This window comes from Stegodyphus dumicola, chromosome X1 (assembly GCF_044657685.1).
Source record: "Stegodyphus dumicola isolate Sdum_Otavi_A_Nest chromosome X1, ASM4465768v1".
NCBI lineage: Eukaryota > Metazoa > Arthropoda > Arachnida > Araneae > Eresidae > Stegodyphus > Stegodyphus dumicola.
The window spans coordinates 20923288-20948546 of NC_140780.1; the positions used below are offsets into that span (position 1 = coordinate 20923288).

A 25259-nucleotide genomic window follows, 5' to 3' on the forward strand; every position below is an offset into this window, starting at 1 on the left:
GAGTATTGTTCGACCGAAAATTGACTTTTCTTCCACTCATCGTGTGCCTAAGGAAGAAGTGCTTAAAAACGCTGAATCCTTTGAAAGCTTTAGCGAAAATCTCCTGAGGCGCGGACCGTTGCTCATTACTTCGTATTTATAGCGCAATTATAGGCTTTTAACTTGATAATGGCTCAGTTGTTTATGGTTTTACACGGCCTTCCGTATTATTAAAACTAGATTCTCTTCATCATCAGGCCCTGAGCATATGTTCCGGAGCATTTAGAAATTCACCAATCCAGAGTCTCTACGTTGACTGCTACGAGCCATCGCTTCAGTTAGCAGTTATCTCTTTACTATTACTTCAAAGTTTTATCACTTCCTAATCATCCATTTCTAAGCATTTGGCAAAAAAAAAAATGGTAGCGAATTTATATACAGATAACTATTTTTAGCACATGCACAAATATATTAGTTACACTCCCGTATTTACGATGGCTCGAAAGCAATACATATTGGTACATCCTTGTTATTGAAGACCAGATGGAGGGTAGGAGAATATGACCCCTGCTCCGCCTCCACCTCAGAATGAAATACTCTTTATTATGCACTTCATTTATTTCTAAGTTATATTTGAAGACGGTTTATAATATATAAAGACTTGTGTAGTCCTTTAAATTTGTAGAATCATGTTATAACACTCAGAATCCAATCTTTGTTGATATCTTAAACTTGAATTAAGTAATCATGGGTATGACATCCATTACTACTGGGTTCCTGGACTATGGGTCCAGGAACTATGGGTCCAGGAACCTGGACTATGGGTTACTACTGGGTTCCTGGCTATAAAAGGGAATGAGCTAGCAGACATTACAGCCAAGTTTGCAATTACGCTGTCAAACGAACTCATCCCTTTTTGTGATATCAGTAGAGTTATCAGGCAAGGAATTCTTGTCAAATGGCCTGATTTCTGGGATGTTCACACGGATAATAAGTTGAGAAGGATCAAACCAAAAATGGAATATTGTAAAGCTACATTTAACCGGAAGGAGGAAGTCTAATTAACACGCATGAGAATCGGTCACTCTCGAATTACTCACAGGTACCTATTAAAAGGGGAGAGTGAACTTATTTTCCCAAATTGAAACTTATTTTCCCATTACTATCAGTGTATATTTTAATTGAATTTCTATATTTTAAAAGTGCTTGACTGAAACATTTTAATGAGTGTGACTTATCTCTTAACAGTACAGTCGGGAAAAATGTCCGTGCACATTTATTTTAGTACCTGAAAGAGACATGACTTTAATATCTGATTTAATTTTGTTTTGAATTTGTTTCTTGGCGTTTTAAATGAAGTATATTTTAATATATCTCATGTTTTCTTGATTTTATTCTTGTTTCATATCTGACATCTGAGCTTTATGTATATCTTATTTCAGCATCTACCTTTTTATTACCTCATTTGATTTTAACTCTACTATGATTTTAATTGCTACTAATATGATACTAATATTCAGAAAGATTTCACATCTGCCTGGCGTATGTAACCTTTCAGCATTTGCACAAAACATAATCCACTACCACCATAACCACAACCACTGGGGAGTCTCTTCCCATAGTTCTTTATCCCTCTAGGATATTCGTCACTCAACTATGACAAGACTGTTTTCGATTTTAATAAAATAAAGTATGTGTTAAAAATAGCGAAAATATTAAATTAAATTCTTGATATTTTTAAGATAAGTAACATACAGGTGAAGTTCAAGAGTGCATATAACACAATCAGGTACATCCATTCTAAAAACCTTATTTTACTCTAGCCAATTACTTTTAGTTTGACTTCCCTTTCCCTCCTCATTTCCTTTTCCTGCCGGAATGTGGATTTTAATGACGTAGTATGCAAAATATAACTATGTTCAGAAGCCGTATTTAATCTGCGGTTTCAAGAGTTCGTAAGGAGTAGCAGCTGACTTAGTTCCGAGTTTATGCTGCGTGTCTTGAAATAGCTCTCCAGCTGGTGTTAGCTACACTCTTCAGATTGTATTGGCTTTCCAGTGTGCAGCCGATTTAGCGCTTTAGATAAATAAGGAACCAGTCGTTCAGCAATCCTAATTTATTGTGATTTTACATTTTGTTTTCTGTTCAAATTATTTAGCCACAAACGGAGCAACGGGTGAGTGCATCTTGTTACGTTAGTACAAATTAAAAAAGATTTTTTAAACCATCTTCTGTAATACCAGTTCTTCAAAGACATAGCGAAAATTCCTTGCTCTGTCTTTAGTAAGGTCTACAACATTACAAACAGGCATAGACTATACAACATAGTATTATCTTGTCGGCAGTGAAACTGTAGTCAAGTACAGCGATTTAGCCCCGGTAAGCGTTCCATAACAACTCACACCTTGACATCTTCTTCGCCTTCACTTGACGTAACCCCGACTGATTCTCGATAAGCCACCTTTCACTAATAAAAACAACGCTATAAAGTAACTGCTATTTTATTAAATTTTTTCTTGCATTTTGGGAAAAACATGTGATTAAAATTTGGGAACAACTTTATACAGAACAGCAGAAGTGGATTATTTTCAAAATTATGGGACATCGCCATCACAAATTGTCAACATTAATGGACCCACTATGCTCCGCTCAATATAGGCGACATACAGTGAGAGATTGGAGCAATGGAGCAGTCACCTGCGCGAAAGTTTTATTCACAAAAAGAACTGAAACATTACTGAAGAATTATTTTTTAAAGAAAGATTTCGGTAAAATTGTAGATTCTACCAAAATGGTGGAAATCGATGACAGCCTTTTTTAAGAAGAGCGAAAATGAAGCGGATGCTGCATTGCTAAATACTGCTTGTTTTTCAAGTTCCTTCATGAGTTAGTTCCTTTCGATAGCAGTTAAATTTCACATTCGACGAAATAATATGTAAGTATCCAAAATTATATTGCTGCTTTCGATTTCAATTAGTGCATAGCACTAATTTCCACTGAATACGACGTCAGCAAATTGCAGCAACCCACCAGACTACCAATATTACTAATAGTCATAATTTGAGATAGCTTACATCCAACTATATTTTAGTATAAACAATTATCATGAAAATAATTATATGATTATAAATAAATAATGATATGATTATAAATAAACAATTATATGATTATAAATGAGATAAAAGTGAAAACATGAGGTTTTGCTTTCGAAGTTAAGAATTCACGTTTGCAAAACTAAATATATTTAAGAATGAAATTATATTGTGTCAAGAATATTTAATATATGCTTTCTTAGAAAGACCTTCAACGAATACCTTTGATTGCAGAACCCTTTTACAAATGCAGCTCGAGGTACTTAAATTTAAGCATTTAAGAACTCTGTAAGAACTCTTGATTTCCGTAAGACTATTATTCAACGTGAATGAGAATAATAACTAAAGTTTGAATGAGATAGTTTCCTTATTAGCTAAATTATAAACCTTACACACTGTGCTAATTCATTACAATCCTTATTCTCTTACGTAATTTATCTTAATTTCAGTACCTAATTATAGTAACGTGAGAAAACTGAAAGTGTTTAAGTATAAATGAATATGCAGAAAGAAAGGGAATATATATTTTTTAAAGGAAGGAATGGTAAGACCAGTTTATGAAAATTTATTCAAGATAGGTTAGGTTACCTGAACATGGCGAAGAAAGTTTTACTCAAAATTAAGATAAACATTCTGAAAATATACTTGAAATTAGCCAACTAAGAAAATCCGATAACAACGTTCGTAGCTTAATAAGAATTTCTAATAGCTGCTGATTTCTTAAACATGCAGCTGAAACAGAATACAAAATAATGCATTTAAAAAGAACAGTAATTATTTATCGTCTAATTTAAAATTTAATTTTGCAACCATCGCTAAAGTTTCATTATTTAATACAAGTATCAGACTTTTTTGTGCTTACGAAAATGTATTTTAAGCGAGTCGTTTTGAGTTGAGAAAGTATTAAACATAAATGATAGCATGCTGTTCTAACTACCTTGTCTTCATGGAGACTTCAAAATTGAATCTTGCCAGTATGCATTCAATTCTATGTTCTAAAGAGCAAAAGATTTGAATCCTTTAATGCACTAAAATATATCTCTCCCAGCCCACAACAAGTAATTAAATTTTTCGAAAAGAAGTCGCAAAATTTTAGACTTAAGGGGTTTTCAGAAAAAGTCCAAAAAACAAACTACGTGCGTAAACATTTTTTACGCTATTTCGGAGTTATCTAAAAAATAGCATTTTCTCTTCTCAGATATTTTGTTTCTAGCATTTGCTTCAGAGTAGAGAAATCGAGTATTCTCTCCCCGAATACTTTGATGCTTTTTGATTTTTTCATTTATTTATCTTTCTTTTGGCAATTTTGCTTGCCCGAAACTTGTATTTACTTTTAAATTTTATTTCACTGATTAAAAGATTTCTTTATTTTGTGCATTTAAAATTCCACGCCGAAAAAATATTAAATAAAACGTTAGATTCACAATTAGGTATATTCAAGCAAACTTATTCAGTACGGTTTTTATACAAAAAGGCTATTTTTAATGAATTTGGTTTTTATATAGCTAATTTTTATTCATTTGAAATTTTTAGCGAATAACATTTTCCGTTTATTTTCCATGTTTTAGTACTTCTATTGTAAAGTATTTTCTCCCTTCTTAAATCGTACCTTTGTAATGTAACTAGAAGCACGTCTACCTAACCATCGGAATGTCCGAACTTCGAATCCCAGTGTTGCGAATTTGCTTGGTTTACTGCCCTCAAAATAAACAAATGTCTCTACAAAAGGCACCCAAATTAAAATGTGTTTGACGATCATTCGTCACCACAAGAGTTTGGCGATTAGATCGCTGCCTTCCCACACGCCCTTTAAGTGGGGAAGAATGCATAGTTTTTTTCACTTCTTACCATGTGCCTTCATGGTGTAATTGGAAGCACGTCTGGCTAGCAGTCGGGAGGTCCAAAAATCGCATCCAGGAAAGGACATTGCTGATTTTCCATGTTTCATGCTTCTATAAACCTCGTTATTCTACAACGTTTAATGTTTTATGCCATTTTCTTTTAATCGAGCATTTTAATTTCATTCACAAAATATTGACTGAACCAGAGCTTCTCCCAATTTTCACAAAGTTTTAATTGTTTCTTAGCTTGAATAATTAATTAATTTTGAACAGTTTTTCAACAGTGTAACAATAATTAATAATAGTTTTTTACATTCACTCATTTAGGACAATTAAATATTCACTACTTTTAATAACAACCAGTTTTAGTTGCCTTCTTATTTTGGGTACTTTTCTTTATAGATAGTAGATTGCATCTCTTCGCATTACCAAATTACATATTCGTGTTCACAATGTTGTCCATTTCATCTTTTCATTCCCTGTATAGATAATTGATAATTTTAAATTCTCTATCGCTATTATAATTTTGCTCTACATTTAATCACTACTGTGGAACATATTTTATGCATATAAGTATCACGTCTGAATCTAACATTATAGATCCGTCTTTAGGTAATGGCACAATATGTTCAGTGATTCTATAAATTTGAGATTGTTTGTGAAATACTACGCTTCGAGTCAACTGTGATTGTTGAAAAAATGCTGTTATTTTTTGACAAAGGTAATGTATGACCTTGCAAAGGCAACAACAGCAATGCGAAAAAAACAATGGATTACAGTTATTTGTGATGAATCTTTAGCTCTCGGCAAAGGAATGGGTTGGCAGTCTTACGTTGAATCAACTATTAACCATTTTTGGTTTTATTTCAAGTTTTAACCAATTACGTTTGGAGAGTCTTACACGATAGCACAATATACATCCCTCGAGACACTTACTTAAATCATAATCATCAAGAATATCAAGATAGATATGGCAAATTATTTATTACACACGCACCTTTTTCAGTTTGAATTGTCGCTTACATTTAGAGAAATATCTCCTATTTTTCTCTAAAAGTAAGCGACAGATAAAATGACTCTGATAAAGCTGAAAAGTGGTAGGAAATAATTAACCTTCTTATTTAACCCGAATTTACTTATTTTGCTAATTGAAAAATGCGAGGGTTCATAATCTTTTCACAAGAAATAAACATCTAAACGACATCTCAATCCGATAGTTCTCTATATGTAGATGGTATGTTTTCTTCTATCATTTTAATGCTAGGCAAAGGCGTAAAGCGTTTTCGTTATGGTACTAATGATTAAACATAAAATTTAAAAGTGTTTGTGTTTCTTCTCATCTCGTTATTAAACATTAAACCATTTATCTTTGACAAACTATTATATCCATATTACCTGCATCGTCATTCATATTTTAGTTCATTTACTCGCATTGCGTAGGTTAAATGTAAACAGACTCAGATCTAGTATTTAAGTACTTAAAATAACTGATTTTGTTATGTTTTTCTAAGGACTCGAGTCTTAGGTACTAGTACTTAAGAATAGTATTCTACGTTGACATTATTAATTTTCTATTCAGAAACTTTTATGTTACTAGAAATATTTTATATCTGTAAATTTGGATTCTATTATGTCTAGACAGAATAATCAGGAATAGAGTAAAATGTCCATCATGTTTCGTAATTGGATATGAATATAAACAGCATTTTAGTTTCTGGCTAAACTTCAATGTTGTTTGTTTCATAGTTTTCCTTGTTCCTTCATGTACTGATTTTAAGAAAAATTTGTGTATTACAGAGAATGATTTGATTACTAAAGAACAGAATCTAGACTCCCTTTTTCCGGGAGTCACTGAAATTTGGAACGAAAATTGGAGCGAGAGCATCCTATTTTACGTAAGCTTTTCAGGAGTGCTCAGTGGGTTTCTAGTTGGAAGATCTGAATTTGAATATTCCCATTATGCCGAAATGCATGGATTGTTTGAACTCTCTGAGGTAGAATATTTCCACCCCCGCATTCAGGAAAGAAAATGTGGAGCAGCAGTTTGCCTGAAACCTTTCCACAGAGATCTAGGATCTTCCTCCTCCAACTTACAATATTCAAATAACTGATTTTAAAGAAGTTTCACATTTCTGCAGTTCAATAAAATGCACCTCAAGTAAATGACTGCCGTCTAAGGAATCTTTGTCTCGAAGATTTGAAAGGTCATTAAATGTTCGTTTTCTCTAGATTCTAGAGTTTCCTTTTTGAAGCAGGAGACGTAAAAATATGCAGGCCCCTCGCCGAGACTCTAACCCTAGACCTCTCGAATACGCGTAGTTGTTTGCTCTCAGAAGTTCAAAGAACTTCTGAGAGCAAACAGTGGTTGTCCAGCTGTTCCAAAATATAAGAGAACGATGTTATCCCATTAAATATCAGTGCGTGTTTCATGGAGGCCTGCATTGTATCCACTAAGAAGACATACCCTTCCGTTGGAGCCGGTGAAGCTCGACGTTGGTGGGTTCAGAGAGAGGGGGGGGCTGATATTGGTCCATTTCTCCAGATTTATTCAGGCGCCAAATGTAGTCATTAGTTTTTTGTTTGAAGTAGGAAACTTGAAATATGTGCAGTGCCCTCGCCGGGAATCTAATCCTGGACCTCTCGGATACGCATCGAGTATGCTTCCAATTACACCACGAAGGCCTGCGGAAAGGAGAGAGAAAGCACCTTATAAAATGTCAAATCAGTCTGTAATTGAATCTCGACTGTTAAATCGATGAAATGCAATTCAGCTGTGTTCCAAAAATTATGATCATTGAATACGTCCCCACGATGTCTCCTGTTTGATAAGAATAGGGGTCAAAACCATTCGTCTCCTGGGCACAAAGAGCAAAATGGTCTAGAGTACGATGTGTTGTTAACAGAGGTACAATTATCCCAGCATCTACGAAAAGCTCAGAAGACAGTTCCCAAGCTATGTAAAAATTGTTATGAACTGATGTTTAAACAATATAATTAGATCATCACGAGAAGTCTTAATCCTTGGGCGACCTTCGGCAGACCTTCATATTATCCCGCGAGTGTCGTTAAATTCCTGTCATTAAGGTGAAACGACTCTGGAATAGATACTCAACTCCCTTGTTAATTTAGTGTGAGAATGCTGTCTATCCATCCTACTGTTCTTAGCCATATCGATGGGGTGAAAGGGCTTATGACTTATAGAAATTATTGCATTTGTAAGGAAAGCTTTTGGCAAGCGTCCAGAATGATAAATTCCTTTCCTATTCCCAGCTGGTTTCAAGTACATAACTTAATTTTCATTTTTGACAGCGCTTTGCTTCTGAAATGCAAATTTTCACTTCGAGTCAACGCTACTTAAATTAATTTGAAATATTATGTTAATATCCTTATATTGTACTCCGTGGTTTGGATAATGTGCGTATAAATACAGCACAGATACTATTTGTGACCTTGTACTTAAATGCATTTTAGCCACAGCCGCCTAACTGTGATAATATAACAGTCTTACGAAAATGATATCTCATATTTAAGCAAATCCGTAATCGGTAAACAAACTTATGAAAAAGGTATCCCTAATTTAAGTGCATCTACATCCAATTAACAGTCTTATGAAAATGATATTCTTAGTTTAAGTAAATCCGTATTAAACGAAAAAGTTCAATTAGTTGTTATGATAATTAGAGAAAACAATCATTGATTAAATGCAGTTATGAATGAATTTGTATTTTGCAAGAATAATCGGTAGTCTACGTAAGCTACAATTCTTCCTTCGCCAAAACTCAAAAGGCCCCCCAATTGAACAATTTCCACCTGTTCCCTTTTTTACTTCCTTGTAAAAAGATAAGTAAAAAGAAAGTATTGTAATCGCGGAAAGCTTCAGGCAGCATATTTCAACGAAAATATCCATTTTGATCGCTATCGAATGCAATTTAACGATGTTTTTGCGTGACATCTGTTCGTAAGAACAAAATAAAAGACTCTTTTCCTCCAAAAAAATTATAAAACTACTTTAAAATGAACTCTGAAGAGAATTTTTCGTGTTGTCTGTACGTTCGTATGTATTCCGCAAACCTCAAAAACAAATAGCCTCAATGTTGAAATTTTGTATATAAGACTGCTATAACATGTAGATATGCACCTCGTATTTTGGTTGCAATCGGCCACCCCAAATGTATATAAATATATTTATATATATATATATTCACTTTGTTATCCGGCTCAATGATCTCAGTTTCTTTACTCTTATATGTTTGTAAATTGGGCATTTTTTTGCTTTACAAATGATTGAATTATGTTGTTCTTATCTTCCGGTTAAGGTTTTTATGCCTTTAGGAAATCTGCAAGCAATATTTGTAGTATTATCAACAATTTAAATGCTTTTTCCGCGCGGTTAAGCCTAATTTTTAAATAACATGGTGGACATGTTTGTTTACATTTGAAACAGCAGAATAGTAGATTTGTTTCCAATCTAGAGAGACTACGCTTCGCAACAGTAAAGATAATGCCTTCATTTATTGCTGCGAATTAAATCATGCTTAATCCTTTCTGGAACGTTTTCGAGGAAATAAGTGTTTAAGATTTACTTCGTAATTTTTAATATAGATATTTAGAGTTTTTATGTATTTTTGCCTTGTCGCGAAGGAAAAACTGAATTAGTTCAATGAGAAATACTGAATCGTCTGTGAAAAACTGTTTCTTTTTTGTTTTGTTTGCTTAATTTGTTTTATACATCGGTCTAGATTTATTATAGTATTTGAAGAGTGGCATGATTAGATAATTCTTCAAATGATATAAATTTTGCGCATTCTGAGTTATAATATGAACGAAATATAATGCTGTTAAGTAAACCTAGCACCAGAGTGTCGCTATGGTAAACAAATATAGTAAATTTTAAAGAGTGCATTTATTCTATTGTGGTTTATTCGCTATCGGCGATGTAGATTTAATTCAGTCCAATAAGTTTAAAGGAAATGCAAGAAAAAATGCGTATAATTTAATATTCCGTACAAGGAAGTCATGTGGTGTACACACAGACTTTTTCTCTGATGATATGACATGCCGAAGTTTTCTAACAAGCAACAGCAGCAAAACTCATAGTTCCTTAAAACTGCCCTGATGTTCTCCCTTTTTACAGTGTTTTTAGATGGCGTAACTGGTACGTATGATTTAAATATGCTGTACAGTGCTAAAAATCTACCTGTTGTATTTTGTAATCAGATATAAGCATGGTGTAACTGGAAGCTTCTTTCAAAGTGTTGCATTTTGGATTCACAAGAGCTTATTATACCAAAAAACAGCTGCCATGTGTAAATGCAGCAGAAACTATGACCATGTTTTTCTGCATTAGCCATCTCTATACAGCCAATTTCTGTCTGAGGGTGTGTTCACTTGGTTGTTTGACCACGTTTATAATAACTGAAAGATTTTCCTTTTAAAAGGGCAAAATCTAACATTTTTTTTTTTTTTTTTTTTTTTTTTTTGTCTTTTAGCTTTTCTTAAGTGTTTACGCGGAAAAGCTTTTGTGATTACTGAAGTCATATGTATAATTGGTATATTTGTAAAATTCTTTCTTTTTAAATCTTAAAATGAAGCCCTTTATTAATATAGCTTCTCCAAATGAATCTTACAGCTCTTAAGCATTTTTCAAATTTTATTTGCTAAACATCTTATCTTTAATGCAGGTATCAATATTCTAGGTAGTTAAGCAGCATTTACGTAGCAGTTTTATAAGCATAATACTGTTTTAGCTTCTTTCAGTCTTATTTCACAGGTACCTTTTCAATTTTAGTTACAGTTAACGAGTTGCTAAAGCCGTGAAACGAAAGTATTAGTTCCTTCTATACGCAGCAGTTGCATACGCTGTCTAAGCTTTTCTTATTTATCCTCATCTATATTATAAATTCCTTCAGAAACTCCATCACCGATGAATATATCTCTCTGAGCATGTAAACTTTGTGTCCTTTTCATAATTACATAGTCTAGTCTTACTTTACACTAGCGGGGATATAAAAATTTTGCAAAGTTTAAATTATTGGGTTTCAGTTACTATCTAACGCAGGGAAAAGACGACGACGTATGTCTCAAATGATGGTAGAAACTCAGAGCTCTGCAGCGAAATCGCACTTTGCGGTTAAAATAACTCCGATGCTAACAATTTAACCTGCATTTAGATTAAACTACTCTACCAAAAAATTCAGAAAGCTTTTCTGTTCTTCATATACGGGAAAGAAGTTTTACTACTTTATAGTATGCATAAACTCGGCACAGATATTACAGTTAGCTAGAAACTAAATGTAACTTGACTGCCAGGTTAGTGTTAAATGTTCCCTGTTTTAACATTCTAATCCTTATCAACCACTTTTAATATTTTTAACTATTGGTTTTTAGCTGCTTCGGATCTGCTATATGCATTTACTTACCATTTACTAATTTCTGAATATATTAATCTCTGGCTTTTTATATACACCTATAAACATAACCAAACTTCCATATGCGTCATGAAATAAAGGAAAAAATAGCTAAACAATAAGAGTAAGCACCTTATTTAAAGAAAATAATGACCTTTCATGCTGAAACATTTTACCATTATCTCGTAATTTTCGTAATATTACGTTCCTTTCTACTTCCTTGTACGAAGTAAAAAGGAAGTATTGTAATCGCGAAAAGTTTCAGGCAGCATATTTCAACGAAAATATCCATTTTGACCGCTATCGAATGCAATTTAACGATGTTTTTGCGAGATATCTGTACGTAGGGACAGAATAAAATACTCTGTTCCCTCAAAAAAAAAATTATAAAACTGCTTTAAAATGAATTCTGAAGAGAATTTTTCGTGGCGTCTGTACGAACGTATGTGCGTACGTGCGTACGTACGTATCTCGCATAACTCAAAAACGAGTAGCCTCAGAACGTTGAAATTTTGTATATAGGATTGCTATAACATGTAGATGTGCACCTCGTATTTTGGTTGCAATCGGCCGCACCAAACATATATAAATATATATATATATATATATCCACTCTGTTACCCGGCTCACTGTCTCAGTTTTTTTACTTTCTCAGTTTTTTGTAAATTGAACATTTATTGCTTTAAAAATTATTGAATTATGTTGTTTTTATCTTCCGGTTAAGATTTTTATGCCTTTAGTAAATCTGTATGCAATATTTTTAGAATTATCCACAATTTTAAAGTTGTTTAAGTGCCGCTAAGCCTTTTTTTATGGCGGCCTTTGATTGTTTACATTTGAAACAGAAGACTAGTGGATTTGTTGCCAATCTAGAAAAACTTAGCTTCGCAACAACAAAGATAACGCCTTTATTTATTATTGCCAATTAAATCATGCTTAATCCTTTCTGGAATTTTTTCGAGGAAATAAGTGTTTAAAATTTACTTTGTAATTTTTAATATAGATATTTTGAGTTTTTATGTATTTTTGCCTTCTCGCGAAGTGAGAACTGAATTAATTGAATGAGAAATACTCAATCGTCTGTGAAAAACTGTTCTTTTTTATTTTGTTTGCTTAATTTCTTTTATGCATCATTCTAGCTTTATTATAGTATTTGAATAGAACATGTGGCAACGATTAGATAATTCTATTCTTTAAATGATATAAATTTTGTGCATTATGAGTTATAATATGAACGAAATATAATACTGTTAAGTGAATCTAGCGCCAGAGTGTCGCTATGGTAATCAAATACTAGAGTGAATTTTAAAGAATGCATTTATTCTATTGTGGTTTATGCGCTGTCGGCGAAGTAGATTTAATTCATTTCCAATAAGTTTAAATGAAATGCAAGAAAAAATGCGTATAATTTAGTATTCCGTACAAGGAAGTCCAGAGGTGTACACATCAGATTTTTTCTTCAGATATCCATTTGGCTCGTACATATGCAATTGAAATTAGTTTTTTTCTTTTTTCTGTTTCTTGGAGTAGACTAAAATACTTATGAAAAATAAAATTTGACAGATGGTACAATATCAGCATGCCACATGCCATTAAAATTACTTTTAGTAGAAAGACTAGCTTCTTTTGATTTTTCTAGCATGATGTTTGGTTACCTTTTCCAAAAAATACCTTAAGTTATTTAAAAAAATAAACTTCCTAATGGGCTTTGCTCACTAAGGGGTGCCAAAATGTAGTCATGTTCCTTCTGAGGTTATTAGCTGTAAAGAAAGGAAAAGGAAAGCTACTCTTATGCAATTGAATATCTATAACAATTACGCTTCATTTAAAACCAACGTTTCCATGCTTCGAGATTCATTTCTTCGTCCTGAAATGAGTGGTATGTAAGGCACTTTTGTTCGTTTAGGCATATTTAGAAACGTCCTTTACTTATTTAGAAAATGGCGTTTATATCTCCTAATTGTTAAAGAATGTAATACAACCAGAAACGCGGTATAATCGCATCTCTTTAGATGTGTGGAGCTTTGCTGCATGTATTAGCTCTAGAATTGTCATTCAAGTAGTAGTAAGGTACGATCTAAGGAACCATGACTGATTGAATGAGCCATTCGCAGTTTCGCCTTAATATGGCATGTAGTACTTAGATATGCATGGCTTAATCTTTGAGACAAGCATGAGACTTACTGGCAGAATCAACCTGGTAGCCATTTTACGTTCATTGAATGTTCGAGAGCACGCAAGTCGAATCCGACAGTGATAGCGCTCGCACATAAAATATGTAACATAACTAAGATAATTAAAACACGGCAATGCTTTGCACCACAATTATATACAAAATACTACATCTCAGTAATATTTAACATCAAAAGGTCTAACTGTTTTCGAATAAAAATATTTCGTTTTGAATTTTTTATTTGTTTAAAGAAGTTTAGAAAACTTTTCGGAGATATATTTTACTTTTTAACCCTTTCGCCGTCTTCTCCTGTCCGCGAAAATTTCTCTCCAGCGCCTCTTTGTTTTTCATAGCGTGTAATGTTGTTTTCTTTGTACATACATAACTTTCGTAGTGGATGAATCTAAATGAATATTAAGTAAAATTATAAGGAAATAAAGCATAATGAAAAAATAATAATATATCTGCTTACTTCTAACAGCAGGATAATTTGATAACATCTGATCCAGGCGGTCCACTCCTCCCATTTTGTTGTTGTAATCTTTTAAAATTATTGGTTTTTTTACAGTTCCGTGTTTCAACATCAATCATAGAGTTATTATGGACTGTACTCATCAAACGTATATCCTTCTTGTCTTTCCAATTCACAACCTCATTTTTTCTCTTTTTCTGCTGAGTAGACGTTAAAAATCTCTCACTGTCTTGTATCTTATGTAAAATGGCGCGAATATTCATAAAACCCGGGGGCGGCGAATTCAATTAGAAATAGAATGCCCTATTAGTACTGCCCTCTGGGAGGTATTAGAACAAACAAAAATAAAAACTCAAACAAGTAAACATTTAGAAAGCGTTTTAAACGTTTAAAAGTTTTAAAATGTTGAAGAATGCTTAAAGCGCGTTACGGTTTCACTTGAACGCGCTAGACGTGTTACGGACGACGAAGAGGTTAAAGAATAATTAGAAAGGCACTATCAGCACATAAGGACTCAAATCTGCAAAGAAAGCCAGCATAAATCTGAACTTCGATGAAAAATTATAGAAGAACGTTGCTCAGAAAACAGGCAAATAAACGCTTCTTAAAGTAAAAAAAGGTACAGCTCTCGTGATAGATCAAACCTAATTGGATATACCTTGCCTTATTCAATCATGCATTAGATGTTATTTTATTAAAATGAAACAGCGTTTATGACAGGCTTAAAATGATTTTAAAAGTAAAGTTAGAATGTTTCGGAGTTTAGTACTACTGGGCTGTAAGGTTTAAAACAACTGATCAGTGGAAATATTACGTGAAAATTCCTCATAATAATTTTCTTAAGAAATTATAGTATTTTACTTATTGCTTAAGAAACTTCAGATTTCATTTCCATGCACACTTGCAGCACCATGAACATGATGAAGAGAATATATACATGAATGTCATGAAATATTATGTAACAATTACACATCATTCCCTCCTTAGTCCAGTTCTTACTTCCCTCCTTAGTCTAGAAACAAATCAAGGCACTTTAAGAATTAGACTATTACAAATATATTTCAAACTTGTTTTTGTTAAAATTTTGCCGTGTTTTTTTCTCAAAAAATATATAATGAAATGCAATATATTTGTAGATATTATTAAATTAAACTCTAGCTTATAAATCATAAATATATCAATTATGATTTAATAAGAATGATTGCATCTGCTGGAAATGTAACAGGAAAGTAATTGTTTAAAAAGTATCCCAGGGAAGTAATCTCAAAGAATATTAGGCATATTTTTCTCATTTCCGATAAACTTTATACTGTTTGCTTAGCATAAAAGTCAGTAAAATGTTCTTCCTCGTGGTCTTATCTGTCTTTGAAAATGCAATTATATACTCGCACATCTGACAAACTTTTAAGCATACTTCTAGGTTTATTATATCATGGCAATATTTAATACTGCTTAGAAAAGTTAACAAAAATTTTTCAATTTCACGTATTATGTCTTTTCTTTTTGTGCATACATAATTAAGAATTGTGCATAAATGGCTTTGAAATACCTTGTAGAGACATTAGGTATTTTTTTGGAAAAGCCGGAGATGAAAAATTAGCAAACACCTTCGCCGGGAATCGAACCACGGACCTCTGGAATACCGGCCCAGCGTGCAGATCCACTACACCACGAAGGCACGCCAAGAAGGTGGAAAAAATACCTTATAACCTTTTCATACAATATCTGTTACCCGATATTTTAAAACCCATCCGAAGATACGAACATGTAAAAATGGAAAATTTTTATTATAAGCATTAAAATAAATAAAACTGTAACACAATGTTTTTCAATTTTTTTTTTTTATTTACAAACACTTATTTTTTTTTCAATATTCTTAAATATTTTTCTGTCTTTAAATTCTTTTAGTTCTGAAGTGCTGCCAAGGGAACCGTAAGTTTAATTATTTAGTTTTTTTCTGCTTTTCATAATTTCCGTTTTAAGTATTTCTAGGCAGCCTCACTTTTATCTATTAACTAAGTCTTGAGGAACCTAGTGAACTACTAAGCAAATAATCGCTTAAGTCCAAAATTACAAACGTAAATTCAGGAAGGGTTAATTGTTTTTTATTGTTCAAATTAAAGATGTACAGATGGTCCCTTTCTCAGGGCGTACAACAAAGCCTCAGCTTGGCTTAAAAATGTAAAAGATAAGAACTTAACTATTGACTAACTAAAGAGATTTAGCCGAAGCTTTATCAATTTCTAAGCTATTTGGCCCTTAATATTAAATTAGCTAGTGTAGCTATCAAGGGCTCGTAATACGGACGCGCGTAGTATCAGCTTAGAAAGACGTAGCCAAAAATGCAAATGTGCGCTATTCAGGAATCCTAATCCTCTCTCTCGAAATCAGTGGAACTTAAATACTACTCCTTCTCATTTGTATTTAACGCGATTCTAAAATCTCATTCTGGTAAGGAATTGTAAGCTGAAGCTAGAAGAGATAGGAAAGTCATATAAATTTAAAATACTGTTATAAACTTGGGATATACCTTACATATTTAATTACTTTACAAGATTATGACAAACTACTGCATAGCAGTTATACAAATATCTGAGAAAAAAATCAAGAGCTACTGAAATAATTTACGATTTTTGAAAATTGGTAGTTTCTTTTCACGAAGCCAGAAGTGGACACATAATAATCCTTTATTATTATTTCAATAAAAGCAGTAATAAAAGCAGTTTTATGTCGAAATTAAACGTGAAAGATACATTAAGCTGTTACATTTTCAAAATCTTTGATACCTTCTAAAGTATTTAAAAGGCAGCAGTTAAAAAAAAATCTCACATTTATATTCGCGAACTGAAACGCATGAAAAAAGATCAATGGAATGACATTGATCGAAGCGAAATCGATGAAAAACTCCTGACATATAAATGGCCTGTTTCAATATTCGCATTTGTTCAAAACGTTTTGAAAAGGAGAAAAAATGGAGACTATGTTGCATTCAAGTACGATTTTTCATTTTTTACAAAACCCTCGAAGGCAGATGTTTTCAAAATAACACGTGACATTTGGTTTCTCGATTTCGAAGCGAAATCTGCACTTAAAGTTTTCTGCAATAGTTTAGCTGGGCTTGCATTTATTGTAAAGAAATATGTCAGATATAATTTTGAGAACTATCTAAAACTTTTGCATAATGCGGATGCACTTTATATGTAAATGGATTTACGAAATGGACACGCTGACGCATGTTTTGTGGAATTCAAATTTAAAAGTGACAGTAAAAATGATACTACTTCCCGATTTTTAATTGCATTTGATTTCCATTAGTGAGTTTTTCGCAAGTGTCATTTTCCGCTTGTTCAGGAGACAATTTACGGTAACAGAACAAAATGTAGATTTACGGATGGAGCGAAATTTTTAAATTTTTCATATTCACTTTCCTCCAACAGAATATTTTCACCATTTGCCACATAAAGGCTCATATACATCTGATTACTATAGGTTACACTGAGGCTTTTTTAAGTGCCATTTGTATTGTGCGTTTATATTTCGAATATTTTCAGATTTCTCTGATGAACATTCATTTCAGATTTCTCTGATGAGCCATTTGTTTTACCTTTTAGAAATATGATATTTGAACATCTCAACATATGCGAATATGTTACATCAATGCATTAAACAGAATAATAATCATTAATCGCGTTATATAATTTATAAAGAGAAAATTTGTGCAATGCCTAGGTAACATTGTAGAGACATGAAAAATTAGCAACCGCCTTCGCCGGGAATCGAACCACGGACCTCTGGAATACCGGCCCAGCGTGCAGAACCACTGCACCACAAAGAACGCTAGGAAAGTGGGAGAAATACCTTATATACTCCCCTTTTTAAAGGGCGACTATGGTTTTAGGTGACCTAGTCGCCAAACCCTGGGTGTGGAGAATCATAGTCCACAAACCTTTTAGTTCGGGCGCCACTGTAGAGACATTAGGATTTTTTGGAAGCCAGAGAGATGAAAAATTAGCAACCGCCTTTGCCGGGAATCGAACCACGGACATCTGGAATACCCGCCCAGCGTGCAGAACCACTACACCACGAAGGACGCTAGGAAAGTGGGAGAAATACCTTATAAGTTACTTAAGTTGTAGAGACATTTGGTATCTTTTGGAAGCAGTACAAATGAGCAACGCCTTCACCGGGAATCGAACCACGAACCTCTGGAATACGCTCCCAGCTTGCTGAGAAAGCATTCTAAGAAGGCGGGAGAAATACCTTATATACTGCCCCTTTTAAAGGGCGACTAGGCTTTAGGGGACCTAGTTGCGAAATCCTGGGTATGGAGAATCATTATGCAACACGCTTTTAGTTCGGGGGCCACTGTAGAGATATTAGGCGTTTTGGGGAAGCAGGAGATGTGAAAAATGAGCAACGCCTTCGCCGGGAAGCGAACCACGGACCTCTGGAATACGAGCCCAGCGTGCTGACCACCACACGACGAAGGCATGCCAAGAAGGCGGGAGAAACGCCTTATAAACTATGCAGGTGAAATACATTATATCGGAATCATAAGTAGATGAGTACATTTTTATTTTCACAAGCACTTGCTTTCAGATTCATTTAACTTTAGTTGCGTGCTGAATTTTGACCCTGCATCGAACCTTTCATTGAGATTCAGAATTTTACTCTTAGATTTCTTGAACGAAATGTAGGATCCACAGACTATACCAAACACTTATGCACTTTTCCCTTCAGCTGCTATTATTGTGTCGGGTAGATCGAGTGTTTAGATTTTCAAAGCGAGAAACTGAGTAAATGTTTGTCTTTTAAATAAAGCAAATGATAAATATTTGGGTGGGGCATTTTTTCTCCGACTTAGTAAATCTCGGTGTTGAATCTAAGTTAGCATAATTGCCAATCTCAATATTATAGTACCTAAAATTCTCTGAAATACGTAATTGATAACATCTAACGGTATATATTTTTTGTTGTTGTTAATTCTCTTAATACATAAATAAAATTTATGACTTTCTTCAATGCTTGATGACCTCTCTTTTCTAGCTGTAGGGAGACCCACCAGTGGCAGAATGGTGCAGATCGATTAAATTCAACCTAGTTTGTATACTCACGCGGACGAGTAGGCTTCATGGTTGGTTTTTGCAGTACCCTCATGTGTATCGTGAAGACGAGCTAGTTTGTTTCAGAAAGTCCTCCACCAAAGCATCCTTTCAATCAAACAGTAGCCTTCGTGGTTTTCCCATATGCAATTAACCTAATCTAACCTTTCACTAACGTGCTAAAACCTGTTTTGAGTCAGCAATTTCTTTGAGGCCGTAATTTTTAATAACCAAAAATTCCTAATTTCATTCTGTTGATTCCACGAGAAAATGTGCGGTAGATTGTGGTTCGTAATTTTTGTTAGTATATGTAAGTTTTTTCCAGAATATTCCTCACGGAAAGAAATTCCCCGATGAAAGTGATTGTGATTACGATCAATTGTCTAATTGCTATAAACATAGTAAGAATTTACCCAGTTAGCAAAACAATTATATTCGATATTATTTAGTATGAAGTTTCTGTTAAATGTCACTGTGTGTTTGTCTGTTCAAATTAAATATAAGGTAATTTATAAAATCTTGAATATTTTTATAAAATATATGAGGTTAGAATGCAAATGAATATATGAGGTTAGAAAGGCAAGAATTTCACATAAACATGTTTTTCCCCTCAGTATACCTACCGCCACCGCCTTCAAAATATCTAGGAGGTTCTTATCTAATTCAAATGCCTAGAAATGTTTTCATTGCTCTGTTTTCAACTACTGCATTCATTTTAATTTTACGTAATTTCATCATTCCAAACTAGTTTAGAGAAGCTTCAGTGATTTGCTGGTTTTTAGTTTTACTAAGTGCTCAGAATTGCCACGTTTTTGAAATCGTATAAATAATTCATAAAACATGTTTTATAAAACATTCGATATTTTATAAACTTTATAAATTAGCTCACATATGTTTTAATTCTGAACAAGCTGTCCCTCTATTCGGAAGAAACTTAAAGGTTATCGAAATGTTTACGTAAGGAGTAACAAGTCAAAATTATATTTAAAAATAAATGTAAGTTTTCTCGACTAAGAAGGACACAAACGACTATAATTTAAAATCAATACAGGCTTTTGAAATTATGTATTGCTTTATAATTTGATTCTTTAAATATTTCAAATATTTATCACATACTTTCGAATTAAATCAATTCCAAAGTATTGCTAGACATTACAGAACAGTGAAAATTTAAAAATTATCACACATGTAAATTAAAAATTAAGACACATATAAATTAAAAATTAAGACACATGTAAATTAAAAATTAATTAAGACACATATAAATTAAAAATTAATTAAGACACATGTAAATTAAAAATTAAATTATTCAAATTTCATTATGGTAATTATTAAAATCTCAGGTCAGTCATTTATAATACTATAGCAAAAACGTCTCCAGCAAAGTTTAATCAGACGTTTTTAGAACATAAAATTTTGACCGCTGCTGTTTCGGCACTACCATTAGGTGATAAATTCGATGGTGTATAGCGATCAAGAAAACAAATAGCCTAAATATACATGATTATGCATTATCTTTGATCAAAGACATATTAATAAAAGGCTCAAAAATGCTCTTAATTGCCAAATACTGAGTTCATTTGTAACATTAAAGTAACCAGTTTTCCATTTCTCTGTTACCTAACTTAGTTTATAAGTTTATTCAATAAATGTTATTTACGTTCTCACCAATAGTGAAAAAATTATAATTATTTCCTTCTACAATATTATGCTTTGAAACTTAGTTTTCCTTGGCGTTATTCTTTGAGAAAGATTAATAAGAAATGTTGCAAATATTTTAGTTTTTAATGAAATATTGGAAATTATAAAAATCCTATCCATAACATAACGAACTGTCTAAAATAATATAATAAGTGTTCTAATACAATTCTAAAAGAAGTCCTTCTTTTGGGTAATACTTTTACAGGTAATTGAAATTTCAACACAATCCATCATTTTATGCAGCCTTTTAGATTTGCCCTTAATATTTGTTTTCGAAGTTTAAAATTTGTTTTTTATTGTATGAACGCTTTTGCTGCCTAAGTACGTTAGTTTTCCAGTCTGAAGAACATCCATTATATTTAGAAAGTGAAAGTAAGGGGATATAAATTAATCTAAAACGCATAATCCATAAATTCAAAAAACGCAAAAAAATAAATATCTTCCAGAATCGTCTTATGACAGTTGTTTTTTAGTTAACCATTAAAATTTACATCCCGTCTTGCTGTAAATTCCTATATATGTTTTGTTTTAGATATACGCTGATTTAAGCTATTTTGTATAATAAAGAATTCTAAAAATAAAATTTTCAAAATCGAGTCCCTTATGACTCTATTTTTCTTAGCTTAACATGGAACTGAAATAATGATAGAAGTAGCACAAAAATGAGAGCGAGTGAAAGATTAAGACGGTTATACTGTCTTAATAATGCATGCTAAAGAAAAGAAAGGAAAAATACAGTTATGAAAGAAGAGGGAAATCAAAAGAACTTAAAATGTTTAACTGAGAGAATATCATGATAATAATGACAAAATCTTAGTTTTGAGCTGTGTTGGAAAAAGGCAAACATTTTTTCTAAGTTTGTCTGTAGACAGAATTAAGATTATGCAATTCTTGTTTTGAAGAACATTTTTATAATCCCCAAACAAAACAAAAACGATAAAGTGAATACATTTTGTGTGCCTTTATTTATATTCGTTAGACTGTGATTACAAATTTTAGGCTGAAAAACGTAATACCAGTTGTTAATAATCGTTGAATGCGTTTGTTAAGGGAAACGTAAATATTTTCTTGTTGTAGCTCAGTGAAGCTGAAGGCTGTTAAATGTAAACTTTTAAGTGATATAAATAGAAAATATCTAAGAAGATAAAACGTCCTGTGCCTTGATTTTGAACCAATGCAAATACCAGTCAAGTTGGAAAACATGAAGAAAAGCTGCACTTATATTCAAAGAAAAAATTTAAGTTAATTAGATCTGTGCCTCGAGAAGATACCACGAAAGTTTTGTTCGTACTTCCTGCATGAGACGCAAATGCATTGCTTAGATTCTCTACTGTTACTAAATAACACTTTCGATAGCACTTAACGCGTCTTCAGGCCATCTATAATACTATGTATTTGTTGAGAGGGTTATGGTAAATTTTAAGTAGGAACTCTAGAACTATTCTTTCACCTTGAATCCATGAACATAGTTAGGGTATGTAAAAGTTCAAAAGCAAAAGAAACGTATGGTAAATTTAGGCAATTAGCATGAAGGAAGATGTAAACTTGAAGGACAAAATTAAAAATCACTCGTCGGTTGTCATAGATTATGAGTGGAATTAACTATTTTGAGGTCAAACATCCCCTCCCCCCGAGATTGCGATCTCCATTGAAGCTAATAGAATTTTATTCAAACTGTCTCAAACTGAGTTTTGTTTTGAGCCATATTTTAAATTTTACACTGGTGTGTTTCTTTTCTAGTTTTAGTAAACTAAGATGGTTAAAAAACTCAGTGGCGTAACAGCCCTAATGGGCCAAGGCCGGCAGTGCCTGAAATCTGCTTTCTTGACCGTGGGATCCGGGGTGCGTAAGCATATGTCTTGAACAAGTGGTCAACTTTTCGCAGGACCCCCAGTGTTTATTCCCCAAGCGAACTTGGTACTAAGATGGTTACTGAATTGAAAAATCTTGTGTAAAAGAACAATTTTCTCTCCCAGTACTGAAAACTTGTCATGAGTTGTGGAAAAAAAATGTAAGTTTTTTTTTTTTTTTTTTTTTTTTTTTTTTTTAGAAAATAACCTCTACTGGAAAAATACCTTCATGATTCAGTATTTGATATTAATTATTCACTGAAAAAGAATTCATAAAACCTGAAGCTTCCTGAAAAATTAAGCTTGTCTTTTATTTTTAATCTTAAAATTGCAAATTATATTTTACTAAATGAAATTTTAGTAAGATAATAAGAGCAATGAAACGGTGATATATTATAAGAGCAATGAAACGGTCATAAGCATTCCACATTGCGATTTTTAGCACACTATTTGACATTTTCATTTGAATCAGCTACATAGTACTACGTTCGTTACAGCACCTCAGTAGTCTTCACATTTCAGCCAGCTACGAGTATTTTATGATTTATCCGGTTGTAATCTTGAGTGAGTTACGAAAAAATGCTTCTTGGTCGAATTCATGAAAATCAAAGTAAAACCTTCAAACTTCATATGATCAAAATTACCAGAGAAAACATTAAATGAAATGTTTATGGCCACCACATTTAAAGAAGCCTTAACATTTCTATGTATAGTAAACAAATGAGTTCCGTTATCGAACAGGAACATGTGTATGAGATTGAGGGAATGTCTGATGGATCAACACTTATTTTATGTTGATTAAAATAGAATTCATGAATTTCCTAACTCATAACAAAAAAGGCTTTTTGTGTAAATAATACCAACTCACAATAAATACCATAAAAATGGAAAAGCACAAAAGCGTATATAACAAAATTTTATATTAAAAAATACTATACTCTCAGATATTTCTAAGCTAATGCAAGTTTAGCGTAAATTTTGATGATGAGGGATGATATATGAAATCTGCGTATAGTAAGCATAATCCTCAGTTTGTGTGATTATTTTGGATTCTCGCACATAAACGACATTTTCCTTGCCTGAATCAATATATAAGGTCGTATCATTGCACCAACGATATCAGCAGTTTGTTGTCTGCTAAAATGCTCGTTTGAGGATTAATATGCTATTTAAATTTTAGAATCACAATAACTGAAGCCTTTTTCTTAACTCATTTTAATTCGTCCAATATTGTTTCATATATTTAATTCCGCGTGTTTCCCTAAGACAAATCTCTTGTTTCAACCTTAGGTTCAATCAAGACATTACTTTAAGGTATAAATTTATGCTCAAGATCCGAATCATACTTCAGTGTAATCATTTAAAGAAAGGAATTAAATGATTTCAACCACCGGAATGTGTAGTCGATTCAAAACATCACTGTAGTTCAAATGTTGACGCAAATGTCTTTATTTTAGACAAATTATAGGTAGAATGGAATAACACATTAATGCAAGAATGAATAAGAAACACGCGTCCCAAAAGGCAGATTTAGACAAAGCAATGAAACGAATATTCGCTTCGAAATATCAAGATCTTTCGATATCTTTAAGGTACAAAGTGGTATTTCTCTCTTTAAACCTAAATAACAAATAAAATAAAACAATTTAAATAAATCGATTGGCTGAGATATAACACATCACTTGTTCTTGCTTAGGTATTAAAGGTATCGTATATGCCATCTGTTACAAAAAAATCTCATAATAATACTTATTGTTTTATTTCTTGTAATGGATCGTGCCGTCGTTTCAAGAAACATAAGCGAAAGTTTCATTCGAAACAAGACCAAATAATTTTTCAGAATACCAAGCATAAAAAAGCTGCTGCGTAACAATCTCGTTTAAAATAAGTTTTCAAGCAAATGGCTATTTTCATTTATTATAAGAAATGCAGCTATAATTCCTCTAATACTTCCCGTATCTTTGAAATCTCCTCCTACGCCTACACCGCTTTTGTGAACTGCGTTAATAGCGTGACAAATATCCCTTGGTTTCTGGACGCGGAAAGAGCAAAATCCTACTTTTTATGTGTCGTATTAGAGGTTCCTTAATAGCATCTTGAATAGTCAACAGCTCATTCTGCCGGACAGCCCTGTGCACGGACCCCATTTCCTCTTAACAACGGGGCAGCAGCTTGTGATATTACTCGCAGCAGTTGCTAGGTTACCCGATTCACAACGCTTTGCTGCCAAGATAGCTGAAAAATTTCCCCCAAAACTTCTTCGTTATTTCATCACAGTTTTCCCCAAAATATAAGAATAAAAACAGGCATATTTTGTAATTTCTTGCACATAACTCCTCCTTACACGCATGATTCTTAAATTATCAGATTAAAAAGTATTTTTCTCTTTTAGGCAAGGCATAGCAAATCATATCATCACTTAAACTGTAAAACGTTTTTTATTACTTCAGAAACATGGAAGATTCAGTTTTGAAATTTTGAACACCCGCAACCAAAAATTAATGCATTTAATGCAGATTTATCAAAAGCTTAGACATTTTTTTTTTGATAGAAGCTTAGATATGCCGTGCTTAGATTTTTTTTTTCACCTGAGGTTTCCCTATGCAGTGAAATTAACCATGCTAGTATACATTTACGTTTCT

The 25259-nt window shown here is 32.8% G+C and overlaps 1 protein-coding gene across 3 annotated transcripts in view; it reads left to right on the forward strand.

The window, feature by feature from the left end:
- Positions 1–25259, forward strand: part of LOC118185602 (cell adhesion molecule 2-like) — a 529906-nt gene that overhangs the window by 302970 nt on the left and 201677 nt on the right. Inside the window, exon 3 of one of the 3 annotated variants that reach the window (XM_085807279.1) lies at positions 15873–15896. The exons of the other annotated variants lie outside the window; for them this stretch is intronic. The gene's annotated coding sequence lies outside the window, so the exon portion shown is untranslated. The remainder of the gene's footprint in view (positions 1–15872; positions 15897–25259) is intronic. 3 annotated transcript variants of the gene reach the window in all.